This window comes from Convolutriloba macropyga, unplaced genomic scaffold, assembly GCF_964194025.1.
Source record: "Convolutriloba macropyga unplaced genomic scaffold, txConMacr16.3 SCAFFOLD_3965, whole genome shotgun sequence".
Classification (NCBI taxonomy): Eukaryota; Metazoa; Xenacoelomorpha; order Acoela; family Convolutidae; genus Convolutriloba; species Convolutriloba macropyga.
In genome coordinates, this window is record NW_027449465.1 from 15,001 (window position 1) to 24,221 (window position 9,221).

Sequence of the window (9,221 nt, forward strand, 5' to 3'; positions counted from 1 at the left end):
GGCCTAACACTGGCAGCCAATCAGAGTGCGAGAAAAGCGCTCCCAAATGGCCTAACAGTGGCAGCCAATCAGAGTGCGAGAAAAGCGCTCCCAAATGGCCTAACAGTGGCAGCCAATCAGAGTGCGAGAAAAGCGCTCCCAAATGGCCTAACAGTGGCAGCCAATCAGAGTGCGAGAAAAGCGCTCCCAAATGGCCTAACAGTGGCAGCCAATCAGAGTGCGAGAAAAGCGCTCCCAAATGGCCTAACAGTGGCAGCCAATCAGAGTGCGAGAAAAGCGCTCCCAAATGGCCTAACAGTGGCAGCCAATCAGAGTGCGAGAAAAGCGCTCCCAAATGGCCTAACAGTGGCAGCCAATCAGAGTGCGAGAAAAGCGCTCCCAAATGGCCTAACAGTGGCAGCCAATCAGAGTGCGAGAAAAGCGCTCCCAAATGGCCTAACAGTGGCAGCCAATCAGAGTGCGAGAAAAGCGCTCCCAAATGGCCTAACAGTGGCAGCCAATCAGAGTGCGAGAAAAGCGCTCCCAAATGGCCTAACAGTGGCAGCCAATCAGAGTGCGAGAAAAGCGCTCCCAAATGGCCTAACAGTGGCAGCCAATCAGAGTGCGAGAAAAGCGCTCCCAAATGGCCTAACAGTGGCAGCCAATCAGAGTGCGAGAAAAGCGCTCCCAAATGGCCTAACAGTGGCAGCCAATCAGAGTGCGAGAAAAGCGCTCCCAAATGGCCTAACAGTGGCAGCCAATCAGAGTGCGAGAAAAGCGCTCCCAAATGGCCTAACAGTGGCAGCCAATCAGAGTGCGAGAAAAGCGCTCCCAAATGGCCTAACAGTGGCAGCCAATCAGAGTGCGAGAAAAGCGCTCCCAAATGGCCTAACAGTGGCAGCCAATCAGAGTGCGAGAAAAGCGCTCCCAAATGGCCTAACAGTGGCAGCCAATCAGAGTGCGAGAAAAGCGCTCCCAAATGGCCTAACAGTGGCAGCCAATCAGAGTGCGAGAAAAGCGCTCCCAAATGGCCTAACAGTGGCAGCCAATCAGAGTGCGAGAAAAGCGCTCCCAAATGGCCTAACAGTGGCAGCCAATCAGAGTGCGAGAAAAGCGCTCCCAAATGGCCTAACAGTGGCAGCCAGCTAGAGCTAGCTTAAGTTAGCTTGGGTTAGCTTGAGTTAGCTTTAATTAGCTTTAATTAGCTTAAGCTAGCTTAAGTTAGCTTGGGTTAGCTTGAGTTAGCTTGAGCTAGCTTGAGTTAGCTTGAATTAGCTTGAGTTAGCTTGAATTAGCTTGAGTTAGCTTGAGTTAGCTTGAATTAGCTTGAGTTAGCTTGAGTTAGCTCGGGTTAGCTTGAGTTTGACTTCATTAACCCAAGTTAGCTTGGGTTAACTTCATTAAGTTAGCTTGAACTAGCTTGAGTTAGCTTGAGTTAGCTTGAGTTAGCTTGAGTTAGCTTGAGTTAGCTTGTCTTAGCTTTAGCTAGCTTGAGTTAGCTTGAACTAGCTTTAGCTACCTTGAGTTAGCTTGAGTTAGCTCGGGTTAGCTTGAGTTAGCTTGAGTTAGCTTGAGTTAGCTTTAGCTAGCTTGAGTTAGCTTGAGTTAGCTTGAGTTAGCTTGAGTTAGCTTGAATTAGCTTGAGTTAGCTTGAGTTAGCTTTAGCTAGCTTGGGTTAGCTTGAGCTAGCTTGAGTTAGCTCGGGTTAGCTTGAGTTAGCTTGAGTTAGCTTTAGCTAGCTTGAGTTAGCTTGAGTTAGCTTGAGTTAGCTTGAGTTAGCTTTAGCTAGCTTGAGTTAGCTTGAACTAGCTTGAGTTAGCTTGAGCTAGCTTGAGTTAGCTTGAGTTAGCTTGAGTTAGCTTTAGCTAGCTTGAGTTAGCTTGAACTAGCTTTAGTTAGCTTGAGTTAGCTTGAGTTAGCTTGAGTTAGCTTGAGTTAGCTTGTCTTAGCTTTAGCTAGCTTGAGTTAGCTTGAACTAGCTTTAGCTACCTTGAGTTAGCTTGAGTTAGCTCGGGTTAGCTTGAGTTAGCTTGAGTTAGCTTGAGTTAGCTTTAGCTAGCTTGAGTTAGCTTGAGTTAGCTTGAGTTAGCTTGAACTAGCTTGAGTTAGCTTGAGTTAGCTTGAGTTAGCTTGAGTTAGCTTGAGTTAGCTTGAGTTAGCTTGTCTTAGCTTTAGCTAGCTTGAGTTAGCTTGAACTAGCTTTAGCTACCTTGAGTTAGCTTGAGTTAGCTCGGGTTAGCTTGAGTTAGCTTGAGTTAGCTTGAGTTAGCTTTAGCTAGCTTGAGTTAGCTTGAGTTAGCTTGAGTTAGCTTGAGTTAGCTTGAATTAGCTTGAGTTAGCTTGAGTTAGCTTTAGCTAGCTTGGGTTAGCTTGAGCTAGCTTGAGTTAGCTCGGGTTAGCTTGAGTTAGCTTGAGTTAGCTTTAGCTAGCTTGAGTTAGCTTGAGTTAGCTTGAGTTAGCTTGAGTTAGCTTTAGCTAGCTTGAGTTAGCTTGAACTAGCTTGAGTTAGCTTGAGCTAGCTTGAGTTAGCTTGAGTTAGCTTGAGTTAGCTTTAGCTAGCTTGAGTTAGCTTGAACTAGCTTGAGTTAGCTTGAGTTAGCTTGAGTTAGCTTGTCTTAGCTTTAGCTAGCTTGAGCTAGCTTGAACTAGCTTTAGCTACCTTGAGTTAGCTTGAGTTAGCTCGGGTTAGCTTGAGTTAGCTTGAGTTAGCTTGAGTTAGCTTTAGCTAGCTTGAGTTAGCTTGAGTTAGCTTGAGTTAGCTTGAACTAGCTTGAGTTAGCTTGAGTTAGCTTGAGTTAGCTTGAGTTAGCTTGAGTTAGCTTGTCTTAGCTTTAGCTAGCTTGAGTTAGCTTGAACTAGCTTTAGCTACCTTGAGTTAGCTTGAGTTAGCTCGGGTTAGCTTGAGTTAGCTTGAGTTAGCTTGAGTTAGCTTTAGCTAGCTTGAGTTAGCTTGAGTTAGCTTGAGTTAGCTTGAGTTAGCTTGAATTAGCTTGAGTTAGCTTGAGTTAGCTTTAGCTAGCTTGGGTTAGCTTGAGCTAGCTTGAGTTAGCTCGGGTTAGCTTGAGTTAGCTTGAGTTAGCTTTAGCTAGCTTGAGTTAGCTTGAGTTAGCTTGAGTTAGCTTGAGTTAGCTTTAGCTAGCTTGAGTTAGCTTGAACTAGCTTGAGTTAGCTTGAGCTAGCTTGAGTTAGCTTGAGTTAGCTTGAGTTAGCTTTAGCTAGCTTGAGTTAGCTTGAACTAGCTTGAGTTAGCTTGAGCTAGCTTGAGTTAGCTTGAGTTAGCTTGAGTTAGCTTTAGCTAGCTTGAGTTAGCTTGAACTAGCTTGAGTTAGCTTGAGTTAGCTTGAGTTAGCTTGAGTTAGCTTGTCTTAGCTTTAGCTAGCTTGAGCTAGCTTGAACTAGCTTTAGCTACCTTGAGTTAGCTTGAGTTAGCTCGGGTTAGCTTGAGTTAGCTTGAGTTAGCTTGAGTTAGCTTGAGCTAGCTTGAGTTAGCTTGAGTTAGCTTGAGTTAGCTTTAGCTAGCTTGAGTTAGCTTGAACTAGCTTGAGTTAGCTTGAGCTAGCTTGAGTTAGCTTGAGTTAGCTTGAGTTAGCTTTAGCTAGCTTGAGTTAGCTTGAACTAGCTTGAGTTAGCTTGAGTTAGCTTGAGTTAGCTTGAGTTAGCTTGTCTTAGCTTTAGCTAGCTTGAGCTAGCTTGAACTAGCTTTAGCTACCTTGAGTTAGCTTGAGTTAGCTCGGGTTAGCTTGAGTTAGCTTGAGTTAGCTTGAGTTAGCTTTAGCTAGCTTGAGTTAGCTTGAGTTAGCTTGAGTTAGCTTGAACTAGCTTGAGTTAGCTTGAGTTAGCTTGAGTTAGCTTGAGTTAGCTTGAGTTAGCTTGAGTTAGCTTGTCTTAGCTTTAGCTAGCTTGAGTTAGCTTGAACTAGCTTTAGCTACCTTGAGTTAGCTTGAGTTAGCTCGGGTTAGCTTGAGTTAGCTTGAGTTAGCTTGAGTTAGCTTTAGCTAGCTTGAGTTAGCTTGAGTTAGCTTGAGTTAGCTTGAGTTAGCTTGAATTAGCTTGAGTTAGCTTGAGTTAGCTTTAGCTAGCTTGGGTTAGCTTGAGCTAGCTTGAGTTAGCTCGGGTTAGCTTGAGTTAGCTTGAGTTAGCTTTAGCTAGCTTGAGTTAGCTTGAGTTAGCTTGAGTTAGCTTGAGTTAGCTTTAGCTAGCTTGAGTTAGCTTGAACTAGCTTGAGTTAGCTTGAGCTAGCTTGAGTTAGCTTGAGTTAGCTTGAGTTAGCTTTAGCTAGCTTGAGTTAGCTTGAACTAGCTTTAGTTAGCTTGAGTTAGCTTGAGTTAGCTTGAGTTAGCTTGAGTTAGCTTGTCTTAGCTTTAGCTAGCTTGAGTTAGCTTGAACTAGCTTTAGCTACCTTGAGTTAGCTTGAGTTAGCTCGGGTTAGCTTGAGTTAGCTTGAGTTAGCTTGAGTTAGCTTTAGCTAGCTTGAGTTAGCTTGAGTTAGCTTGAGTTAGCTTGAGTTAGCTTGAGTTAGCTTGAGTTAGCTTGTCTTAGCTTTAGCTAGCTTGAGTTAGCTTGAACTAGCTTTAGCTACCTTGAGTTAGCTTGAGTTAGCTCGGGTTAGCTTGAGTTAGCTTGAGTTAGCTTGAGTTAGCTTTAGCTAGCTTGAGTTAGCTTGAGTTAGCTTGAGTTAGCTTGAGTTAGCTTGAATTAGCTTGAGTTAGCTTGAGTTAGCTTTAGCTAGCTTGGGTTAGCTTGAGCTAGCTTGAGTTAGCTCGGGTTAGCTTGAGTTAGCTTGAGTTAGCTTTAGCTAGCTTGAGTTAGCTTGAGTTAGCTTGAGTTAGCTTGAGTTAGCTTTAGCTAGCTTGAGTTAGCTTGAACTAGCTTGAGTTAGCTTGAGCTAGCTTGAGTTAGCTTGAGTTAGCTTGAGTTAGCTTTAGCTAGCTTGAGTTAGCTTGAACTAGCTTTAGTTAGCTTGAGTTAGCTTGAGTTAGCTTTAGCTAGCTTGGGTTAGCTTGAGCTAGCTTGAGTTAGCTCGGGTTAGCTTGAGTTAGCTTGAGTTAGCTTTAGCTAGCTTGAGTTAGCTTGAGTTAGCTTGAGTTAGCTTGAGTTAGCTTTAGCTAGCTTGAGTTAGCTTGAACTAGCTTGAGTTAGCTTGAGCTAGCTTGAGTTAGCTTGAGTTAGCTTGAGTTAGCTTTAGCTAGCTTGAGTTAGCTTGAACTAGCTTTAGTTAGCTTGAGTTAGCTTGAGTTAGCTTGAGTTAGCTTGAGTTAGCTTGTCTTAGCTTTAGCTAGCTTGAGTTAGCTTGAACTAGCTTTAGCTACCTTGAGTTAGCTTGAGTTAGCTCGGGTTAGCTTGAGTTAGCTTGAGTTAGCTTGAGTTAGCTTTAGCTAGCTTGAGTTAGCTTGAGTTAGCTTGAGTTAGCTTGAGTTAGCTTGAGTTAGCTTGAGTTAGCTTGTCTTAGCTTTAGCTAGCTTGAGTTAGCTTGAACTAGCTTTAGCTACCTTGAGTTAGCTTGAGTTAGCTCGGGTTAGCTTGAGTTAGCTTGAGTTAGCTTGAGTTAGCTTTAGCTAGCTTGAGTTAGCTTGAGTTAGCTTGAGTTAGCTTGAGTTAGCTTGAATTAGCTTGAGTTAGCTTGAGTTAGCTTTAGCTAGCTTGGGTTAGCTTGAGCTAGCTTGAGTTAGCTCGGGTTAGCTTGAGTTAGCTTGAGTTAGCTTTAGCTAGCTTGAGTTAGCTTGAGTTAGCTTGAGTTAGCTTGAGTTAGCTTTAGCTAGCTTGAGTTAGCTTGAACTAGCTTGAGTTAGCTTGAGCTAGCTTGAGTTAGCTTGAGTTAGCTTGAGTTAGCTTTAGCTAGCTTGAGTTAGCTTGAACTAGCTTGAGTTAGCTTGAGTTAGCTTGAGTTAGCTTGTCTTAGCTTTAGCTAGCTTGAGCTAGCTTGAACTAGCTTTAGCTACCTTGAGTTAGCTTGAGTTAGCTCGGGTTAGCTTGAGTTAGCTTGAGTTAGCTTGAGTTAGCTTTAGCTAGCTTGAGTTAGCTTGAGTTAGCTTGAGTTAGCTTGAACTAGCTTGAGTTAGCTTGAGTTAGCTTGAGTTAGCTTGAGTTAGCTTGAGTTAGCTTGTCTTAGCTTTAGCTAGCTTGAGTTAGCTTGAACTAGCTTTAGCTACCTTGAGTTAGCTTGAGTTAGCTCGGGTTAGCTTGAGTTAGCTTGAGTTAGCTTGAGTTAGCTTTAGCTAGCTTGAGTTAGCTTGAGTTAGCTTGAGTTAGCTTGAGTTAGCTTGAATTAGCTTGAGTTAGCTTGAGTTAGCTTTAGCTAGCTTGGGTTAGCTTGAGCTAGCTTGAGTTAGCTCGGGTTAGCTTGAGTTAGCTTGAGTTAGCTTTAGCTAGCTTGAGTTAGCTTGAGTTAGCTTGAGTTAGCTTGAGTTAGCTTTAGCTAGCTTGAGTTAGCTTGAACTAGCTTGAGTTAGCTTGAGCTAGCTTGAGTTAGCTTGAGTTAGCTTGAGTTAGCTTTAGCTAGCTTGAGTTAGCTTGAACTAGCTTGAGTTAGCTTGAGCTAGCTTGAGTTAGCTTGAGTTAGCTTGAGTTAGCTTTAGCTAGCTTGAGTTAGCTTGAACTAGCTTGAGTTAGCTTGAGTTAGCTTGAGTTAGCTTGAGTTAGCTTGTCTTAGCTTTAGCTAGCTTGAGCTAGCTTGAACTAGCTTTAGCTACCTTGAGTTAGCTTGAGTTAGCTCGGGTTAGCTTGAGTTAGCTTGAGTTAGCTTGAGTTAGCTTGAGCTAGCTTGAGTTAGCTTGAGTTAGCTTGAGTTAGCTTTAGCTAGCTTGAGTTAGCTTGAACTAGCTTGAGTTAGCTTGAGCTAGCTTGAGTTAGCTTGAGTTAGCTTGAGTTAGCTTTAGCTAGCTTGAGTTAGCTTGAACTAGCTTGAGTTAGCTTGAGTTAGCTTGAGTTAGCTTGAGTTAGCTTGTCTTAGCTTTAGCTAGCTTGAGCTAGCTTGAACTAGCTTTAGCTACCTTGAGTTAGCTTGAGTTAGCTCGGGTTAGCTTGAGTTAGCTTGAGTTAGCTTGAGTTAGCTTTAGCTAGCTTGAGTTAGCTTGAGTTAGCTTGAGTTAGCTTGAACTAGCTTGAGTTAGCTTGAGTTAGCTTGAGTTAGCTTGAGTTAGCTTGAGTTAGCTTGAGTTAGCTTGTCTTAGCTTTAGCTAGCTTGAGTTAGCTTGAACTAGCTTTAGCTACCTTGAGTTAGCTTGAGTTAGCTCGGGTTAGCTTGAGTTAGCTTGAGTTAGCTTGAGTTAGCTTTAGCTAGCTTGAGTTAGCTTGAGTTAGCTTGAGTTAGCTTGAGTTAGCTTGAATTAGCTTGAGTTAGCTTGAGTTAGCTTTAGCTAGCTTGGGTTAGCTTGAGCTAGCTTGAGTTAGCTCGGGTTAGCTTGAGTTAGCTTGAGTTAGCTTTAGCTAGCTTGAGTTAGCTTGAGTTAGCTTGAGTTAGCTTGAGTTAGCTTTAGCTAGCTTGAGTTAGCTTGAACTAGCTTGAGTTAGCTTGAGCTAGCTTGAGTTAGCTTGAGTTAGCTTGAGTTAGCTTTAGCTAGCTTGAGTTAGCTTGAACTAGCTTTAGTTAGCTTGAGTTAGCTTGAGTTAGCTTGAGTTAGCTTGAGTTAGCTTGTCTTAGCTTTAGCTAGCTTGAGTTAGCTTGAACTAGCTTTAGCTACCTTGAGTTAGCTTGAGTTAGCTCGGGTTAGCTTGAGTTAGCTTGAGTTAGCTTGAGTTAGCTTTAGCTAGCTTGAGTTAGCTTGGAGTTAGCTGAGTTAGCTTGAGTTAGCTTGAGTTAGCTTGAGTTAGCTTGTCTTAGCTTTAGCTAGCTTGAGTTTAGCTTGAACTAGCTTTAGCTACCTTGAGTTAGCTTGAGTTAGCTCGGGTTAGCTTGAGTTAGCTTGAGTTAGCTTGAGTTAGCTTTAGCTAGCTTGAGTTAGCTTGAGTTAGCTTGAGTTAGCTTGAGTTAGCTTGAATTAGCTTGAGTTAGCTTGAGTTAGCTTTAGCTAGCTTGGGTTAGCTTGAGCTAGCTTGAGTTAGCTCGGGTTAGCTTGAGTTAGCTTGAGTTAGCTTTAGCTAGCTTGAGTTAGCTTGAGTTAGCTTGAGTTAGCTTGAGTTAGCTTTAGCTAGCTTGAGTTAGCTTGAACTAGCTTGAGTTAGCTTGAGCTAGCTTGAGTTAGCTTGAGTTAGCTTGAGTTAGCTTTAGCTAGCTTGAGTTAGCTTGAACTAGCTTGAGTTAGCTTGAGTTAGCTTGAGTTAGCTTGAGTTAGCTTGAGTTAGCTTGTCTTAGCTTTAGCTAGCTTGAGTTAGCTTGAACTAGCTTTAGCTACCTTGAGTTAGCTTGAGTTAGCTCGGGTTAGCTTGAGTTAGCTTGAGTTAGCTTGAGTTAGCTTAGCTAGCTTGAGTTAGCTTGAGTTAGCTTGAGTTAGCTTGAACTAGCTTGAGTTAGCTTGAGTTAGCTTGAGTTAGCTTGAGTTAGCTTGAGTTAGCTTGTCTTAGCTTTAGCTAGCTTGAGTTAGCTTGAACTAGCTTTAGCTACCTTCAGTTAGCTTGAGTTAGCTCGGGTTAGCTTGAGTTAGCTTGAGTTAGCTTGAGTTAGCTTTAGCTAGCTTGAGTTAGCTTGAGTTAGCTTGAGTTAGCTTGAGTTAGCTTGAATTAGCTTGAGTTAGCTTGAGTTAGCTTTAGCTAGCTTGGGTTAGCTTGAGCTAGCTTGAGTTAGCTCGGGTTAGCTTGAGTTAGGCTTGAGTTAGCTTTAGCTAGCTTGAGTTAGCTTGAGTTAGCTTGAGTTAGGCTTGAGTTAGCTTTAGCTAGCTTGAGTTAGCTTGAGCTAGCTGAGTTAGCTTGAGTTAGCTAGCTTGACTGTAGCTACTGAGCTTGAGCTAGCTAGCTCTAGCGCTTGAGCTTGAGCTAGCTAGCTTGAGCTTGAGCAGCCTAGCTAGCTTGAGCTTGAGCCTACAGCTGCTTGAGCTAGCTACTATGAGCTTGAGCTAGCTAGCTAGCTTGAGCTTGAGCTTGAGCTAGCTGGCTTGAGCTTGAGCTAGCTAGCTTGAGCTTGAGCTAGCTAGCTAGCTTGAGCTTGAGCTTGAGCTAGCTGGCTTGAGCTTGAGCTAGCTAGCTTGAGCTTGAGCTAGCTAGCTAGCTTGAGCTTGACTTGAGCTGAGGCTGCTTTGAGCTTGAGCTAGCTAGCTTGAGCTTGAGCTAGCTAGCTAGCTTGAGCTTGAGCTTGAGCTAGCTAGCTTGAG